This window comes from Trichomycterus rosablanca, chromosome 1 (assembly GCF_030014385.1).
Source record: "Trichomycterus rosablanca isolate fTriRos1 chromosome 1, fTriRos1.hap1, whole genome shotgun sequence".
Lineage (NCBI taxonomy): Eukaryota > Metazoa > Chordata > Actinopteri > Siluriformes > Trichomycteridae > Trichomycterus > Trichomycterus rosablanca.
In genome coordinates this window covers 86,943,872-86,965,605 of record NC_085988.1, presented here as the reverse complement: position 1 = coordinate 86,965,605, position 21,734 = coordinate 86,943,872, and the positions used below count along the sequence as shown (strand labels likewise).

The 21,734-nt window shown below is 40.8% G+C and overlaps 1 pseudogene; it reads right to left on the bottom strand.

Moving 5' to 3' along the window:
• Positions 1 to 411: 411 nt before the first annotated feature.
• The window catches only part of LOC134331075 (scavenger receptor cysteine-rich type 1 protein M130-like), a 24,036-nt pseudogene continuing 2,713 nt past the window's right edge, over positions 412 to 21,734 (bottom strand).

The window sequence follows — 21,734 nt, the reverse complement described above, 5'->3', positions numbered from 1 at the left end:
ATATTACATTATTGTTCATTTATTACTTAAAAAGCAAAAAATCAGTAAAATGATTATTAAATTATTCATTTAAATGACCAAAATTATTCTATAATGCTATAAAATAATTCAGTACACAGATCAGCAAATTGTATTCTTAATAATCAAATCATTTTTATTTTAAGCAGTATAAAAATACACTTTTAGTTCACCGCAGCTATAAAAATATTAAACAACTTAAAAAATAAAAAAACCTAAACAATACAATATTAATAACCTAATTTTAGCTAGGAATTACATTTGGCAGATACAATCAGATCAGAATATTAATCTGTGCACCTTTAAAAAACTAAACGATAAAAAGTCACAAGTTTAATTACATTTACAGCAACTTCATTTTTCTTTCTAAAAATGTAAAAAAAGCTTCAGGAATTTAACAAACATAAAAAATACAAAATAAAAAGATATAAAAATAAAACCACAGTAATTCTGATGACTTTTATCAGCTGGATCTTTGTGTTAGCGCACTGTAGCTGGTTTGGTTACAGAATGTAAAACAAAATTTGGGGACGTTTTTACCCCCCGTGCTCGACTGAAATGTTCAACAATGAGATCAACAAAGATTCAGATGAATAAAATATCAGGAGCTGAAGCTGTTAGAAAATCATTTCCTGAGGTTAGAGATGTTATGATGTCATTTCCTGAACAAAGACATTGGGTGGCGTCTCTGGGTCACATGGTCTGGGTCTCTCTGAGGCTCCTCCTCCACGTCATCATAATCTGTAAAATGAGTAAATTGAGGTGTTTAAAATCAGGAGGAGGCTGAAATGTTCCTCATAGATGATCAATAATGGAAGCAAACTTTCACTCTGCTGCCTGTTCACTTTATTTACAACATTTACTCCATCCTCCTTAATCATGCACATTTCACACACAGCCATGGAGCTAAACCAACCCACCTTCTGCACCTCCTACTTCCTGTTCAGCACCCATCACATCATCATAGTCCTCTGATTCCTCTATTAGAGCAACATGAGAAGAGAAATGATGATGGCATTAAGAAACTCAACTGAATTCTTACTGCATTGATGCTTCAGTTTCAAATTCATTTCCTCAGAGAAACAGACCTGTTATCAAGTTTGGCTTTGTTTCCATGGTAACAGCATCATCATCATGGTCCTCTGGTGGTGTTTCTTCTGCCCAAATGTAGAGATCAATACCATGAAATCAGTCATGATGTGGTTCAGAACTCTTTTCATGCTTGAAGTTACAATATTGTGATATTATTGTCCTACCTGTCATGATCTGGGACTTCTGATCAGCTGTTATGGCGTCATCATAATTCTCAGCTTCGTCCTCTACACCAAAACACCCAGATTTCAACTTTACTGAGGTACCAATTCTTAAAGTTACAGGGGGCCAGTAAAGCTCCACAAATGCTCTACAGGAATCTCTCCAATCACAGTGGATTTAATGATTCCATTTTCATCACATGAATTCTGATCTTATAAAGTGTAGTGAATGTAAAAATCCTCCCTCTAGATCTTTATAAATATAAACACACTACAGCAGAACCAGTGTACAAAGTTCTTTACAGTATGGAGGATTCATTTCTACAGCTTTCTAAAAGAAATCACTAAACAGAAGCTCACCGGCTACGTTATCAGGGATCAGTCCAGCAGTCATCACATCATCATAGTCCTCTGGTGTGTCCACTCTCCTCGTATCACCTAAATCACATAAAAATAGAGGATCAAATTTTGAAAGACTCATCCCATCTACTGCACTGATTTTTAAGTTAATTGTTTTGGGTGAAGGGTTAAAACACATTTAGTAAATATTATATATTATTTCTGAATAATTTATTACCTATTTACAGTTATTACTTCACCCAGGTGCTTGGTTGTAGCAGCGGTCTATTACTCCAGCACACCACCACAGAAATCTTGGTTTGAATCTTAGCTGTGCTATTAGCCAAGCTATGTACCGCATCGGTCACTCTTTTTAAAGCACCCAGGGCTTGACTGGACCCAGAAATTTGTACAGATGTGTTTCTCTTAAGCCACATTGGAAAAAGAGGTGAGAACATTTGTGGCAGCCTGTCAGGTCTCCGCCAGGAATATGGAACATGGGTTCCCGGCCTATAACAATTCAGGACCTGATCTTGAACTATGAACTCAGGATGTTCTGCTGCAACTGGATTAGGAAAGTCTAGGGCAGTGGTGGGCAAACTACATACAGCCCGTTACACTGTTTAATTTAACATGTTTAGTATTTACAGATTTGTCCTAAAGACCGCATTAATTTTGCCTTTTATGCAATACCCTGCATTTCACTTGATTCCAATAGATAGCACACTCCAAACTCTACCGACCTTCGTTAAAGTCGGGTTTATCATCTATACACACAGACATTTCATTCTTTGACTGATAATTTATATTAGTTTACCCCCCATCTGCTAATGGTCCGGCCCGTATGTCACATATTAAAGCCCAGTGTGGCCCTTGAGCCAAAAATTTCGCCCACCCCTGGTCTAGGGCCATTCCTAAGAAGGAGATAGTCTAACAACCCAGGCTGTCATGCCCACTTCAACCTGCAGAGGGCGTCGCTGTTGGACAGATTAGTTAGTCTGAATAATACAAACCCTAGAAACCTCTGTGTTTATCATCTCTCATTACTGAAAACTTTCATATCACTTTATCCAATGTGGCTTTTAGGGGAATAACAGTTTCAGCAACTGATTAATTGGGATCTAAATACTTACAACACATTTCCATTAATCCATCTAGATTATATAAACACATTAACAATCAAAGCGATTACCAGGTATGTTTTCAGGAATCGATCCAGCAGTGACGGCATCATCATATTCCTCTGCTGTGTCGCCTCTAGCTGTATCAGCTTCATTATATAAAAGCAGAACATTTGCACATACAGCCTAGTTATCTCTCACAATCTTCAATATAAAACAATAAAATCATGTGATCATTAACAGATACCAACTTATCAGGTCATTAGTTGTGACGGCATCATCATAATACTCGACTTTATCTCCAGACCCAGATTTTTCTGAAGGAAAAAAACAAACTTGATTCACTGAGGATTTTCATGATGAAAGGAAAAGCTGTGAGGGCTACCACGATGCTTCCCAGACACCAAAATCAACGTGTCAGGATTAATGATAAACAATTTATTCTTTTAAATTTTCTTTGTGGAACATAGTTCAACAAATCCACCCTCCAGATCTTTTACCTGAGAGAAGCTCCTCATCCACGTCTTCATACCCAGAATGCTGTGATTCAGAGAGGAGACTTCCTGTTGAGAAGAGAAGAACAGTCATGAGACGAGTTCAGAACAGCAGATCAACAACAAACCTTCATCTGTCTGTTGTTTTACATAAACTTTCCTTTCTTAACATCCTACAAATAAAATAAATCATTTCAAATCCAATGTATCCGTTTCCCTCCATTTTTTTCAAATGTCATTTTAAGACATGCCCAAATTATGCCATATATATGACCTACCTCTTTTACTGGAGAGTCTAGCTCTTCTACTCTGGTGTTTTTGGTTGATCTCCTCATAGACTCCCTCAGATAGAGACTTGATCTTATACAGACCTGATAAGGGAGAGAGAGCAAAAAGTGGTCGCTCACAAAGAACAGAGTACTCAGGATTGAGCCTTGTGGGATTCACTTATTACAATTATGACTGAATACATTTTTGAGCAATTGAGGGTTAAGGACCTTGCTCAGGGGCCCAACAGTGGTGGTGGTGAGGCTTGAACCGGCAACCTTATAATTACTAGTCCAATATCTTAACCACTGAGCTACCACTGCCCTCTCTGAGAGTCGAAGACACATTTACTGCTTTTCCATTAAAAGAACTCTGGTTCCTGAACCAGTTGTGTTTGGGTTTCTTCGAATCGGCCGCGTTTCCACCAATTTTAAGAACCAGGCCTGCGTCATCACCGGTGGGTGTTACATAAAGAAAGTAAAAAGTAACATGATGGTGGAGCGTTTAGGTTACCTGTGGGGATTTGTGCTGCTGTTACAGATGTTTGTTTTTATGCAAAAAGCATCAAACAGCTATTGGTGATAAGAAGACGTAGACGGCGACTCCGTTCCTCGTGTTTGTCACCATTGTTGCTTCCTTAGTGCATCATATGAGAAGCGTTTTGTGTTTCACTCTCAACGCGACTCTCGGCACAAATAACCGATTTGCTTGGTGCTCGACTCGAGAGATAAAACACTAAAGTTCCACGATACGAACAAACATCTGTGTGAAATAACCATAAAACCCAGTCTAATAGCTCCACATGTATCTGTGTTTAACTGGATTTACTTCACGTGTGCTGGTTCTGCAGCTCTGGGTTCTGAATCCACTTCACAGGGGTGTCGGAAAAGCTTCACGTAAAAAAAAGAGTAACGGGTCTGAATGTACTAAAAGTACGACATAGAAGCACTAAATTTATCTACTTTATTACTGGTCATTAGTGTCTCTGTACTGGTTATAAGAGATCTGTACTGGTCATTAGTGTCTCTGTACTGGTTATAAGAGCTCTGTACTGCTCTTTAGTGTCTCTGTACTGGTTATAAGAGCTCTGTACTGCTCATTAGTGTCTCTGTACTGCCCACAATTATCACTTATTGCTTTAGTACAACAAGCCACGTTACAGTGCTCCCAATAAGAAGACGTACGACAGCCCTGGAGGTCACAACACAAACCTTTCTGCCTCAACAAGGCCCAGTTTCAGGAACGGGTATTATGACTATGTTAGTAAAATCTAAACCAGTGTAGGACTGAGACAGGGAGGTAAATGTTCAGTAACTGAAGCAGGATTAAATCTCTGAATGTTCCTACCTCTCCTGAGTCCTCTGTTCTGGAAAAACATCACAACCAGAAGCACTAAGGCCAGGAAGAGCAGCGTTCCCAGCAGGATCAGGGCCAGTGGAGGGGTGGATAGAGCAGCTGCTGATGGAGGCTCTGGATTGGCTGTTCTTTTCATTGTTTGTTGCCCTGCAATTTAAATATAAAGGATATTTTTGTAGATCATAACAGAGTTTATTATTATTAACGTGTGTATAGATGATAGAAAGTAAAATACTTTACCTGCTTCGGTGATGATGGTGGTTGTTGTGGGTGTAGTAATAGAGGATGCTGATATCTCTACATTAACAGAAATTTAACAGACCTTTTATATTTAGTAATAAAAGAGATAAAACTGTAATTGGATTTTATTCCTAAAAGTAATCCCACCCCTCTGACCTGCACATGTGACTCCAGCATCCTGTTTGTGGGTGCAGTCTGTCTGGTACTTCAGGGAATGATGACAGTTCCACAGGTGAATCTCGTCTCCTCTACACTTCACTCTGTTCAGCCAGATGGTTCCTTCACCAGCACCAAAGGTAGCGTTCCTATCAGCACTCAGTGCTCCACCACAGCTCAGCTGCCTGCAGACCACCTGAGCATCTCTGATGTCCCACTGATTATCACAAACGCTTCCCCATGTAGCATCATAATAAACCTCCAGCCTTCCAGAGCAGCTTCCCTTTCCTCCAATCAGCCTGAGAGGCAGGTGATCTACACCACACACACATCACACAACATTACACAAATCACACAACAATACACAAATCACACAACAATACACAAATCACACAACAATACACAGCAGTAATATGATTATTATGGGCAGTGGTAGCTCAGAGTTTAAGGTACTGGACTAATAATCAAAATATTGCTGATTCAAGCCCCACCACCACCAAGTTGCCACTACTGGGCCCTTAAGCAAAAACTTTAACCCTTAATTTCTTGCTCTGTAATTATCTACAACTGTATGTCATCCTAGATAAAAATGTCTGCTAAATGCCATAATTGTAAATATAATGGAAAAATATAAATGGTTATTAATGTTCTGATTAATTAGATACAGAAGTGATTTGATGTTCTAACTTGAACACTGTTTCTGGTGAGGAAATGTGAAGCATGTCAGATGGTCCTGATGTACCAGATCTTCTTTCTTTCCTGTAAGTTGGATGAACATTAATTATTATAAGATTATGGATTTTAAACAGTGGTTAAATTAATTCTGTAGCTTCTCAATTCAGTTCTTTATACCTGAGCAGGTAATCTGAGCAACACGATTACACTTGTTCTGCCCCCATGATGATGGACAATTTCTTAGAGCTACATCATGTTTCCTACAGCGCAGATCATCCAGCCAGTCATAAACAGATTCCAGTCTTGCTGGTGCATAGTAATCAGTTCCAGTTCTTCCACAGTTCAGCTCTTGACAGACTAAACTTGCCGTTATTTCATTAACACTATCACACACGTTACCCCAGGTTCCATTGTAGAAAACTTGGAGACTCCCTGTACAGCCCTCAGTGAGTCGAAACTCATTAAACTCTGTTAAAAGCAGAACGAATATTTTATGTTAGACTTAAAAACTAAATTACAAATGATACAGAATATAAATTACATAGCACACAGTACCTGAACACACCACCCCGACGTCCTCTTGGTGTCCACATTCATTCTCCTCACAGATCTTAAATCTGCAGTTCCATAGGGACGTCTCATTCCCCTCACACTCCACCTTATTCAGCAATATGGACCCAGTTCCAGGACCAAACCAGGCTGGTATGTGGGTACTGAGGGCCACACCACACTGTAGTTCTCTGCAAACCACCTGGGCATCTTTAATATCCCACAAGTCACCACACACTGTTCCCCATGAACCACTGTGGAAAACCTCCAGCCTTCCTGCACAGTCTCCACCAGAACCAACCAGCCTGATGGAGTTGTGGGCTGGGTTATTAACACCTACACACACACACACACACACACACAGACACAAACACACACACACATGAAACATTTAAACTGATGTGAGGTGTGACTTATATATATTCTTTATTTTTATTTAATATGCACTGCTTACCAGAGCAGGTGATGGACAGCAGTTCTCTGGAGCTGCAGTTAGCAGGTTTTGCACTGCTGCAGTTCCCCAGATGTTCTTCACTTCCAAAGCAATTGAAAGCTGTTCCACACGTGTGGTTGTGTTCAGTAGTGGATGGAGAGGAGCTGAAGTTCAGCACAGATCCACAGCCCAGCTGTCTGCAGAGCACAGAGGACTCAGCCAGACTCCAGGAGTCCAGGAGAACCTTCCTCCAGTCCTGTCCAAAATAAACCTCCACCTCCCCCTGACACTCACTTCCTCCTGTTAACCTCACTCGCCCATCATGAAACGCCAGAGAGGAACCTGAAGAGAAACAATAAATCAAGGTTCAATAAGGAAACACAGTTTCTTCATAAACAGGTCCTACACCACTTTAACATCTCACCAGTACAGATAACTCCAGCATCCTGTTTATGAGAGCATGCAGCTCGACTCCATGATGAGACTGGACATTGGGACAGGTGGGTCTCGTTCCCCTTACAATCAAACACATCAGACCAGATCTGGACGCTCCCCTCCCAAAACCGGTCGGCCTTCAGAACAGCCACAGCACTCCCACAATTCAGCTGGGCACAGACGACACTGGCAGCTTTCATGTTCCAGCTTCCAGCACAAACTGTTCCCCAATCACTGAGGTACTGGAGCTCCACTCGACCAGAACAGGAGTCTGGACCGTCCACCAGCCGAGCCTCAGTGTGACCTGAACAAACAACTGAGAGCTCAGTGATGAAGGAAATGTGATTAACAGTGACACTGAGACTGAGAAATAAATCATGATACTTCACCAGAACAGATTAATCCCACATCACTGGAATGGGAGCAGGTGAGGTTGGTAGGTGAAATTGTGCAGAAGGTAATATCAAACTCATTTCCTCTACACTGAAGCTCCTCTGTCCACACCTGATGTTCTCCTCTACCAAAAGCAGCAGCTCCCAGCACCTCCACAGGAAGTCCACAGTCCAGCTCTCGACACACAACCTCTGCATCCTGCTGGTCAAAGTCAGCATCACACACTGTGGTCCAGGTCTTCCCATGATGCACCTCGACTCTCCCGGAGCATCGGTGAGGACCTTCAGCAAGTCTGGACTTTCTGTGTCCTGTGTTGATTAAAATAATATTTTGTAAATATTAGATTTACAAAATCATAAATATGATTTACAATCATAAATAAAGATCAGTTTTGTAACAGGGACAGACATGGCTCGCTCGAAGGAAAACAAAACCCATGTACAGATTTTCAATCCAAGGTATAATAATGCTGTGGCTAAAAGCTGTGAAATAAATGGGGAGAGTTTCAAATAATAAATACGTACAAACAATAAATACAATTGATAAATACAAAGGAATAAAGAACAATGTCTGCAACCTGCTATGGAGAAATGTGGACAATAAATGAGTGCATATTAAGAACTGGACATCACAATATGACAGTAAGATAACTTTCAGTGCTGCCTCATGTTGGCTCTGAACAGATGGACACCCAAAACACACTACTCGTGCTTTCTCTGCACACCAGCAGACGAAAATGGGACACTGGGCCCCTACTGGGTCATTCTGCTCTCCCAGGACTTGCATCATGTGAGGCCTAAACCCACCAAGATCTTCAGGAGAAAAAAGGTGTGCCAGCTAATACACTAACAAAGACGATAAAAAAGTTGTGATACTTGAAGGAAAACTTCCACCTGGAGTACATCAGCTAGACAAAATAGGTCGCACAGCAGCATCCCGTTTCACAGTTTAATGAGCACTGAATGTTACAGCCTATTTCCTCTATTTTGGGTTAATAAAAAGGTATAAAAATCTATTAACTTGATATATGAAACAGTGTAACTTTTTAAAATATCAATCCATAATTGAAGTATCAATCCATTGTATAAGACAATAATTAAAATCCTATCAATTGTTCTGATTTAAATCTGCATTTTGGTCCTGATGTTTTTACTAAAGTTCTGATGAACAGCAGTTTACCTGAACACACAACTCCAGCATCTTCATCATGACCACAGTCACTCTCCCCCCATCCTGCTGATCTACAGTTCTTTAGTGTAGATTCTGATCCTCTACACTGTACATCATCCAACCAGATTGGTCCTGATCCTGGTCCAAAGTGACCAAAACTCAGTGCAGCTACAGCCTCTCCACAGTCCAGCTCTCTACACACCACTGCAGCATCTACCACGTCCCAGTCATCATCACACACTGTTCCCCACCGTCCATCATGAAGAACCTCCACTCTCCCAGCACAGCGACCTCCACCATTCACCAGCCTCATAGTTCCTGTACACAGGTAAACAGGTGATGCTGTCATGATTGGGTAAATGAAGCATCAACAAAAGACAAGCAAAGAATGAGTCAAGTGTCACCACTCTACAAAAATCTGTGTAAGTGAATACTGCAACAGTTTAAAATCTCAATGTTTCTCAATGTACAACTGCAAGGAATTTTGGGATTTCAGCATCTATAATACTTTATTAAAAGATTCAGAAAATCCAATGAAATCTCTGTATAATGGGCAGAGTTTAATAAAAACAAAAATTAAATGACTTTCAAACCCTGCATTAAAAACATGCTGCTGTAATGAACATAATTACATGGGCTCGTATTACTTCGGAAAACCCTTATCAGTTTGTTGCTGCATCTACAAATGCAAGTTAGTACTCTACTACACAAAACCATGTTATGGGAATGTGTTAGTGCCAGTGGCATAGGTAACCTGTGGAAAATTATGAAGTGCACCATACAAGAACGGAGATCCTGGAATGTTGAGCAGCTGAACAAAACAAGTCTTTAGTTCCCAAACCATTACAGAATGTTATTAAAAGGAAATGTAGGTGATGTAACACAGTGGTAAACAAGCCCTGTTCCAACTTTTTGGAGGAGGTTGCAGTCATCAAATTTAGGATGAGTGTTTATATACTAAATAAAAGTTGATTGAATAAAACATGAAATATTTTATCTATAATTCCCTGCAATCCTTTTGTGACTTGCCCTCCTACCAGACAAGGAGAGCTGCAGACTAGCAGCATTCCCTCCAACGTAGGAGCAGTTGCTGTCTTCCTTTACACCAGCCAGCAGTGGCTTCTCACAGATACCCACTATGGTACTGGAAACACTCAAAGCCTTGGATATGTTTTATATCTTTGCCCTGACCCTACCCTAAGTCTTGCCACAGTTTTTAAGGGGATCCACTGACAGTCCTTTGGGCTTCATGATATATTTTTTGTCCTGGCAATGCAGTGTAAAATAGGGGCCCTTATGTGCCTTCCCAAACTATGTTCAGTGAATTCAAGTAGCAACAAGTGAACTCTATTGTGCAGTTCTAGTTCTGTCAGGGATCATCAAAGCAAACAGGACGCACCTGACCACAATTTGAAGCACAAGGGCAAAAATGAATACTTTAGTTAAAAAACTCTAAAGGCATGTTTTCACTTCATCATTCTGAGTGATTAGTTGTGGATTGATGGTAAAGAAGATATTAATTATATTAATTCACTGGGGATTTATGTTTTTGCATAGTTTTTGTAAACAGTATAAACTATTGAGGTGAATTTCACAAATCAGCAGCTTCTAGCTGAATTAAATTGAATTTTAAATAATAATAAAATAAAAATACATATTTTGTCATGTTGCAGTCCAGCAGAAACAAAAGCAGTTCAGTCTCTCAGAGGAACAAGATCAGTTAATTGTTCTCTTACCAGTACACACCAGTTCCACATCACTGGAATGAGAGCAGTTGTGCTTTTGTGTAGATGATCGTGGACAGGAGTAAACTGCAGACTCGTTTCCTCTACACTGAAGCTCCTCTGTCCACACCTGATGTTCTCCTCTACCAAAAGCAGCAGCTCCCAGCACCTCCACAGGAAGTCCACAGCCCAGCTCTCGACACACAACCTCTGCATCCTGCTGGTCAAAGTCAGCATCACACACTGTGTACCAGGTCTTCCCATGATGCAACTCCACTCTTCCAAAGCAACGAGAACCACCAACCAGTCTGACTCCTGAAATATTAATTAAAGAACTGAGATATATTTTAACATTTATGGCTGAAAATTGTTTTATTAATTATTATAATTAAACTGGTACATTGTGAAACTGATATACAGGTCCTTCTCAAAAAATTATCATATTGTGATAAAGTTCATTATTTTCCATAATGTAATGATAAAAATTAAACTTTCATATATTTTAGATTCATTGCACACCAACTGAAATATTTCAGGTCTTTTATTGTTTTAATACTGATGATTTTGGCATACAGCTCATGAAAACCCAAAATTCCTATCTAAAAAAATTAGCATATCATGAAAAGGTTCTCTAAACGAGCTATTAACCTAATCATCTGAATCAACGAATTAACTCTAAACACCTGCAAAAGATTCCTGAGGCTTTTAAAAACTCCCAGCCTGGTTCATTACTCAAAACTGCAATCATGGGTAAGACTGCCGACCTGACTGCTGTCCAGAAGGCCATCATTGACACCCTCAAGCAAGAGGGTAAGACACAGAAAGAAATTTCTGAACGAATAGGCTGTTCCCAGAGTGCTGTATCAAGGCACCTCAGTGGGAAGTCTGTGGGAAGGAAAAAGTGTGGCAGAAAACGCTGCACAACGAGAAGAGGTGACCGGACCCTGAGGAAGATTGTGGAGAAGGGCCGATTCCAGACCTTGGGGGACCTGCGGAAGCAGTGGACTGAGTCTGGAGTAGAAACATCCAGAGCCACCGTGCACAGGCGTGTGCAGGAAATGGGCTACAGGTGCCGCATTCCCCAGGTCAAGCCACTTTTGAACCAGAAACAGCGGCAGAAGCGCCTGACCTGGGCTACAGAGAAGCAGCACTGGACTGTTGCTCAGTGGTCCAAAGTACTGTTTTCGGAAATCAAGGTGCCAGAGTCTGGAGGAAGACTGGGGAGAAGGAAATGCCAAAATGCCTGAAGTCCAGTGTCAAGTACCCACAGTCAGTGATGGTCTGGGGTGCCATGTCAGCTGCTGGTGTTGGTCCACTGTGTTTTATCAAGGGCAGGGTCAATGCAGCTAGCTATCAGGAGATTTTGGAGCACTTCATGCTTCCATCTGCTGAAAAGCTTTATGGAGATGAAGATTTCATTTTTCAGCACGACCTGGCACCTGCTCACAGTGCCAAAACCACTGGTGAATGGTTTACTGACCATGGTATTACTGTGCTCAATTGGCCTGCCAACTCTCCTGACCTGAACCCCATAGAGAATCTGTGGGATATTGTGAAGAGAAAGTTGAGAGACACAAGACCCAACACTCTGGATGAGCTTAAGGCCGCTATCGAAGCATCCTGGGCCTCCATAACACCTCAGCAGTGCCACAGGCTGATTGCCTCCATGCCACGCCGCATTGAAGCAGTCATTTCTGCAAAAGGATTCCCGACCAAGTATTGAGTGCATAACTGAACATAATTATTTGAAGGTTTACTTTTTTTGTATTAAAAACACTTTTCTTTTATTGGTCGGATGAAATATGCTAATTTTTTGAGATAGGAATTTTTGGTTTTCATGAGCTGTATGCCAAAATCATCAGTATTAAAACAATAAAAGACCTGAAATATTTCAGTTGGTGTGCAATGAATCTAAAATATATGAAAGTTTAATTTTTATCATTACATTATGGAAAATAATGAACTTTATCACAATATGCTAATTTTTTGAGAAGGACCTGTAATTGACTTTTAAAAGTTACAGCTACCAGCAGTTTACCTGAGCAGAGAACTGCAGCATCTTTATCATGATCACAATAATGGTTCCCCCATCCGGCTGATCCACAGTTCTTCAGTGTAGATTCCACTCCACTGCAATCTACATCATCCATCCAGACTGGTCCTGATCCTGGTCCAAAGTGAGCATAACCCATAGCATCTACTGGATCCCCACAGTCCAGCTCTCTACACACCACTGCAGCATCTTTCATATCCCAGTGCCAGTGACACACTGTTCCCCACTGTCCATCATGAAGAACCTCCACTCTCCCAGCACAGCGACTTCCACCATCCACCAGCCTCACACTTCCTGTAGAGCAGAGGAAGAGACTCAATAAACTCCTCCCACTTTTCTCTTCCTAACAACATCAAACTCTACAATAGCTCTTATTTTTAGATCTTAGTTACACTTATGTCCATATACTTATGGTATTAGGCCTCGTATCTCTGCATTTCTCACCACGTACAAGCTGAGCATGCAGTTCTGAACATTGTTTTGTTCTTGTTGATCAAAACTCTCCTTCTCTCTAAAACTTTTTCATGTAGTTTAGCCATCACACACTCACTTGTGTTTATAAAAACTCTGTTTTCTTTCAAAATACTGAGGCATTCATACTTTGATTTGGTGTCTGGTCTGGCTGCTTTCCTCATGCACAAGATTCAACAAATGATTCTTCTCTTGGTTAAGTTCTTTCTATTAGTTTAAGGGACGGGACTTTGGGTGACCTAACAAAAAAACCCTAACAAATGGTGGAGAATGCGGGCAATCTAGTCCAGGTAAATCAGGCATGTCCAAAGTCCGGCTTGCAGGCCGCAATTAATTAGATTTTATATGGCCCGCGCCTTCTGTCTTAAATTGCATTTCTTGTGGCCCAAGTGACTTGTTTTCACTTTTTTACGTGTGTTGATTGTGGGAATAAATATACAGTACTACTAATATACTGCTAATATCAAAATGATTAATTAAAAGATGAATTAAATCACGCAATCTCTGTAACGAGTATCTCCATTGGCTGCTAGACCTGTCCATCAAAACTGCATATCTCCGCCTCCCTTTACTCTGCTACTGTAAGAAAGAAGCAAAACTTGTTTACTGCATAATGTTTCATCTCTACAGTTTATTCAGGTTATTCAATTACATAATTGTAAACATAATTTATATTTGTGATGTTTGTAGTGTTTTAAAAACACATCTGTATCTGATATTTATATGGACTAAGTGTTTACATGGACTGTATTAATTAACACAATTGAACTTTTTTAATAGTTACAGTCGATAACTTGATTTTCAAAGTAAAGATATTGTCTGGTAACTTGATTGTTTCAGGTATTTACAGGTTTTTAAATGGTTATTTAGAACACTATTTCCCAGTCTTGTTTCTGCACATTGCAGTAATAAAAACTTTTCTTAATAGATTTATGAAATAGTAGTATGTGTTTTGATGTTTTATTAGTGCACAATATTAGATCTAAATATTTGAAAAGCATGATTTCTGAGTTAGCCCGATAATTTAAGCACAATGTCAATGCTTACATTTGGTTGTTGTTCACTGTGTGAAAATAAAATGATTAAATAACAGTGTATTTATATGTATTTTTTATTGTTTAAAATAATGTCATCAGTGACTGTTGGCCCTCTGGCACTTTCACATTATAAAATCTGGCCCTCCTAGAAAAAAGTTTGGACATCACTGAGGTAAGTGATCTTCTCTAAGATTATTTATCTGCTGGATTACTGATCTGTTTCTCTGTTTCTCTGTTTCTCTGTTTTGAGGAAATATTGTGTTGAAATTGTTCAACATTGGGAGTACTGTTTAGAATACGTAGAGATTGGAAGCTCCAACGCTGCTTATCTGATTACTCTGTTTAGTTTTAAGGATCCTTGTTTATTTTGTGTATTTCCTCAGACTCTCTTCCTGTCCTTTTTACTTCTATTTTACAGATTTTATCATTCTGTAATTTCATTATTATTGGGAGAGGAGTCGTTTCCTGAATTATTGTCTTGTATGTAATGGTGACCCAAAATTCAAAACATAAATATAATTGTCCTAAATTGAAACACCTAAACTGTGGCTTGATATATTGGGACAAAGTACTTAAACAGGAATGTGGATAGATAATTTACATGGTTGGAATAAAAATATAGGATTCAGACCTTTTCCTAAACAGGGCTTGTTTAACCTAAATATTTGTGCACTGCTACTTTGTATTGTAGACAAATATGGAGATCCTAATTGGGAATATGATTTTATGAGATCTGGGAAAAATGCCATAGTAAAAATTACAAAAATGACCAAAAAAGTCCTAGTACAAATACACTCATACAAAAACAACCTGCAGCTGTGGCCCATTGTAAAAATTCACAACTCTGAATGTTGGCACTGATTGTAATCAAACTGTGAAACCAAAATGACACCCCAGTCTGTCTGCTGTTAGCACTCCTATGTCTGTGTCCAAACTTAAAAATGTACTTAATCCTTTACTATCTCTAAGGAAATCAATGGGATTCGGATATGTGACTCACCATCAATACCTGTTTGAATAACATGCATGCTGATTATGCTCAAGTTATGCATTTACAACCAGGCATATTCGACATGACACCGGAAGATTTTCAAAAACATGTTTGTGAACTAGAAAGTGCTGGAGTCTCTCACATATAAATAAGGGGAGTGGTACAGATGATTGAACAACGTTTTTTGTATTCGCCACCTGAGCAACCTTTTACACACCTACAGATTGATGTACACATATGCCACATTGCGGCCATATAAAATATCTGCTGGTTGTAGTAGATGGATGTTACAAATGTGTTGAAGCTTTCCCAACAGCTACTGAAACTGTGGTCTAAATTTTGGCTCAAGAGATCTTCCCCAGATATGGTCTTCCTCAATGTACTGACAGTGATCAAGGTACATCGTTTACTTCCAGAGTTACTCAAAAACTGTGTAAGTACGTGCAGGTCAATCTGCATTTCCATATTTTTTATCATCCACAATCATCAGGTGTGGTAGAAAGAATGAATCGGACCCTCAAGGAGAGATTAACTAAGGTTAATCCTTTTTGCTTTTGTAGTTTAGCTAGTGAAGCTTCAGATGTGACGCTCTGCACTGTTGAAGTTCTCGTATTACTCTCTGTGTTTAGTACCGTAATAGTGATTTAAACCTCAGATTTAAATTGTGATCTTTAAACAGCTTTACATCTGACTTCAGTAAATAAATACCTACATTTATTGCCACTGACCTCATGTGGACCGGTTGGGGACAGCCAAAGGGCCGGATGTGGCTTGCGGGCCGTAAAACGCCCAGGTGGGGCCTAGTGGGTAGAGCTTTGGGCTATCAACCGGAAGATTGTTGGTTCAAATCCAGGCTCTACTATGCAGCCACTGTTGGGCCCTTGAGCAAGGCCCTTTGCACTGTACACGTGTATAGCACTGTACATGTGTATATGTATATACGACTAATTAGGGCGCTCTTCTTGTTCTTATACACTTTAAGCTACATTTTCCCTGTTTCCACCACAATTCACTTCTAACTTAAGAACAACTTTGCATAGAAACCTGAGATCTTGTATCTACGTGCTTATACCACATCATTACTACTAAGTACTTGTTGAACACTGGCGTATGTTATAGTTACAGGGTTCAAGAAATGTATTAACCAAATTTAGCGATGTGAGTTTGATTCCCCGATAATAGAACCTAACTGACTTAGAACATTACTCCATCAGAAATATACAGAAATATTGATATAAATACAGTGTATCACAAAAGTGAGTACACCCCTCACATTTCTGCAGATATTTAAGTATATCTTTTCATGGGACAACACTGACAAAATGACACTTTGACACAATGAAAAGTAGTCTGTGTGCAGCTTATATAACAGTGTAAATTTATTCTTCCCTCAAAATAACTCAATATACAGCCATTAATGTCTAAACCACCGGCAACAAAAGTGAGTACACCCCTAAGAGACTACACCCCTAAATGTCCAAATTGAGCACTGCTTGTCATTTTTCCTCCAAAATGTCATGTGATTTGTTAGTGTTACTAGGTCTCAGGTGTGCATAGGGAGCAGGCGTGTTCAATTTAGTAGTACAGCTCTCACACTCTCTCATACTGGTCACTGAAAGTTCCAACATGGCACCTCATGGCAAAGAACTCTCTGAGGATCTTAAAAGACGAATTGTTGCGCTACAAGAAGATTGCCAACACCCTGAAACTGAGCTGCAGCACAGTGGCCAAGATCATCCAGCGTTTTAAAAGAGCAGAGTCCACTCAGAACAGACCTCGCGTTGGTCGTCCAAAGAAGCTGAGTGCACGTGCTCAGCGTCACATCCAACTGCTGTCTTTGAAAGATAGGCGCAGGAGTGCTGTCAGCATTGCTGCAGAGATTGAAAAGGTGGGGGGTCAGCCTGTCAGTGCTCAGACCATACGCCGCACACTACATCAAATTGGTCTGCATGGCTGTCACCCCAGAAGGAAGCCTCTTCTGAAGTCTCTACACAAGAAAGCCCGCAAACAGTTTGCTGAAGACATGTCAACAAAGGACATGGATTACTGGAACCATGTCCTATGGTCTGATGAGACCAAGATTAATTTGTTTGGTTCAGACTGTCTCAAGCATGTGTGGCGGCAATCAGGTGAGGTGTACAAAGATAAGTGTGTCATGCCTACAGTCAAGCATGGTGGTGGGAATGCCATGGTCTGGGGCTGCATGAGTGCAGCAGGTGTTGGGGAGTTACATTTCATTGAGGGACACATGAACTCCAATATGTACTGTGAAATACTGAAGCAGAGCATGATCCCCTCCCTCCGGAAACTGGGTCGCAGGGCAGTGTTCCAGCATAATAATGACCCCAAACACGCCTCTAAGACGACCACTGCTTTATTGAAGAGGCTGAGGGTAAAGGTGATGGACTGACCAAGCATGTCTCCAGACCTAAACCCAATAGAACATCTTTGGGGCATCCTCAAGCGGAAGGTGGAGGAGCGCAAAGTCTCGAATATCCGCCAGCTCCGTGATGTCGTCATGGAGGAGTGGAAAAGCATTCCAGTGGCAACCTGTGAAGCTCTGGTAAACTCCATGCCCAGGAGAGTTAAGGCAGTTCTGGGAAATAATGGTGGCCACACAAAATATTGACACTTCAGGAACTTTCACTAAGGGGTGTACTCACTTTTGTTGCCGGTGGTTTAGACATTAATGGCTGTATATGGAGTTATTTTGAGGGAAGAATAAATTTACACTGTTAAATAAGCTGCACACAGACTACTTTTCATTGTGTCAAAGTGTCATTTTGTCAGTGTTGTCCCATGAAAAGATATACTTAAATATCTGCAGAAATGTGAGGGGTGTACTCACTTTTGTGATACACTGTATACATATACATATATATATATATATATATATACATATACAGGGGTTGGACAAAATAACTGAAACACCTGGTTTTAGACCACAATAATTTATTAGTATGGTGTAGGGCCTCCTTTTGCGGCCAATACAGCGTCAATTCGTCTTGGAAATGACATATACAAGTCCTGCACAGTGGTCAGAGGGATTTTAAGCCATTCTTCTTGCAGGATAGTGGCCAGGTCACTACGTGATGCTGGTGGAGGAAAACGTTTCCTGACTCGCTTCTCCAAAACACCCCAAAGTGGCTCAATAATATTTAGATCTGGTGACTGTGCAGGCCATGGGAGATGTTCAACTTTACTTTCATGTTCATCAAACCAATCTTTCACCAGTCTTGCTGTGTGTATTGGTGCATTGTCATCCTGATACACGGCACCGCCATTGGATGCACATGGTCCTCCAGAATGGTTCGGTAGTCCTTGGCAGTGACGCGCCCATCTAGCACGAGTATTGGGCCAAGGGAATGCCATGATATGGCAGCCCAAACCATCACTGATCCACCCCCATGCTTCACTCTGGGCATGCAACAGTCTGGGTGGTACGCTTCTTTGGGGCTTCTCCACACCGTAACTCTCCCGGATGTGGGGAAAACAGTAAAGGTGGACTCATCAGAGAACAATACATGTTTCACATTGTCCACAGCCCAAGATTTGCGCTCCTTGCACCATTGAAACCGACGTTTGGCATCGGCACGAGTGACCAAAGGTTTGGCTATAGCAGCCCGGCCGTGTATATCGACCCTGTGGAGCTCCCGACGGACAGTTCTGGTGGAAACAGGAGAGTCGAGGTGCACATTTAATTCTGCCGTGATTTGGGCAGCCGTGGTTTTATGTTTTTTGGATACGATCCGGGTTAGCACCCGAACATCCCTTTCAGACAGCTTCCTCTTGCGTCCACAGTTAATCCTGTTGGATGTGGTTTGTCCTTCTTGGTGGTATGCTGACATTACCCTGGATACCGTGGCTCTTGATACATTACAAAGACTTGCTGTCTTGGTCACAGATGCGCCAGCAAGACGTGCACCAACTATTTGTCCTCTTTTGAACTCTGGTATGTCACCCATAATGTTGTGTGCATTGAAATATTTTGAGCAAAACTGTGCTCTTACCCTGCTAATTGAACCTTCACACTCTGCTCTTACTGGTGCAATGTGCAATTAATGAAGATTGGCCACCAGACTGGTCCAATTTAGCCATGAAACCTCCCACACTAAAATGACAGGTGTTTCAGTTATTTTGTCCAACCCCTGTATATATGTATATATATATTTCTGGTAGTTCCATTCAAAAACATGCCAGTAGTGCTCTAGTTTAATTAATTCACTTTAATTCTTTATCTGAGGAGAAGAGAAAATCTCATCAGAATAACTTCATCTCACTACAAATACTTACTAATTATTTCATTTATTACTGAATTGCTAAATCATTCTGAATTTCCTAAGTAGTATGGACTAAACAATTATGAACTATATTACTGTAAAAACTTTGGGTCTTTCTTTAGACCTGGTGAGCTCTCCACATAGGCAGCAATTTAGTTCATCACACACGCTCCTAATGCTACTACTGAGGTGCTTTATTGTTAAGTGATAATCTGACCGAATGACGAGGGAGCGTCTAGTGCGGCTTGACTTTTCTCTTACAAAAAACTGCAAACATGGTGGACGAATGCGGAGCAACCAACGGAGTTCTTTTCAAATATAAATAAATACGGTACGGGGGAGCAGGGCGGGGCACCAGGTTTACACACAGACCCAATTGTTTTAAAGTGGTGTTTTATTAAATTATCAATTAATTACTAAATCATCTCTTATTATAACATGAATCAGATTAAATAAACTACTGCAGAATAAAAAAGGTCCTTAATTATTTATTGAGTCATTATAACTAGCATGAATCACTAGTTGTGATTGAGTTACTGTAGTTTTAACTAGTTAGCTTATTCCCTCAACAGTAAACGGTTTCCACCTTCACGGCGGCTCAGTACACGGTTTCTGCATCATTTAGTGAAAACATCAGTAATTGTTGTGGCAGTCCAGCAAAAACAAAAGTGGTCTGTCAAAGGAACAAGATTAATGCATCTCTTACCAGCACACACCAGTCCCACATCACTGGAATGGGAGCAGGTGTGTTTGGTAGGTGATGTTTGACAGAGGTGAATCTGAGACTCGTTTCCTCTACACTGAAGCTCCTCTGTCCACACCTGATGTTCTCCTCTACCAAAAGCAGCAGCTCCCAGCACCTCCACAGGAAGTCCACAGCCCAGCTCTCGACACACAACCTCTGCATCCTGCTGGTCAAAGTCAGCATCACACACTGTGGTCCAGGTCTTCTCATGATGCACCTCAACTCTCCCGGAGCAACGAGAACCTCCACCAACCAGTCTGAGTTCTGAAATATTAATGAAAAGACTGATTTTAAGATCTAGACCAATCTATTAGGATCTATTTTAAAAAAAGAATAAGCTGAACATAATTAATTCAGGATAATTTATGAACATTTATCAGATAAAAAAGTGATTCATTCATTTATACATTTTAATACTAACATGACATCATTTTTTTTATTTGACTACTAGTTGTTCACCTAAGCAGATAACTCCAGCATCTTCATAATGTCCGCAGTTATTCACCCCCTATCCCCTGAACCTGCAGTTCTTCAGTGTAGATTCTGACCCATTGCAGCTCACATCATCCATCCAGATTGGTCCTGATCCTCGTTCAAAGTGAGCATCAGCCGGAGCATCTACAGCCTCTCCACAGTCCAGCTCTCTACACACCACTGCAGCATCTACCAGATCCCAGCCATCACCACACACTGTTCCCCACTGTCCATCATGAAGAACCTCCACTCTCCCAGCACAGCGACTTCCACCATCCACCAGCCTCACACTTCCTGTAGAGCAGAGGAAGAGGAAAAGATTTAGCACTGAAATGCAACATTTAATTTCACGATAGGACAAGTACTTCCACACTAAACATTTCCCTAGTTTAAGTAACAGCCCAAAAATACAAATCTGCTGTAACCCTGTTAGAACAGGAATAGGTGGAACACTTGGGTAAGGGTTAGGATGCTATAGAAGTTAGTTAGTGCAGGTTAAGTTTCAGCTTGAATGCTCAGTAAATGTGTGATGAAGGTCTTTAATCATATTTTGAAGACACTTAGGGAAGCTCGTTCTACCTCATGGGTGCTGGTACAGAAAAGAGTCTTAATGCCGGTCTTCTTCGAGTCCTGGGTGGAGGATCAAGTCGAGTGAGACTAGTGGCTCGGAGGTTGTGTGGTACAGAACAGGGTCTAATGAGTGTTTGAAGGTAGCTTGGGGTCCATTTTTGGCTTTGTAGGCGAGCATCAGTGTTTTAAAGAGAATGTGGGCAGCTACAGGAAGCCAGTAAAGAGAACTCAGCAGTGAGGTGATGATGCGGCAGCAGTGGGGTAATGTGGCAGCAGTGGGGTAATGTGGCAGCAGTGGGGTGATGTGGCAGCATTTGGATACGTTGAAAACCAGGTGGGCAGCTGCATTTTGAATGAACTGCAAGGGTTTAATAGTGAACATGGGAGCTCCTGCCAGGATGAAGTTATAGTCATCCAGCCGTGAGATGAGAAGTGACTGGACAAGAACCTGAGTGGCCTCCATAAAGAGAAATGGCCGAATCTTTTTGAT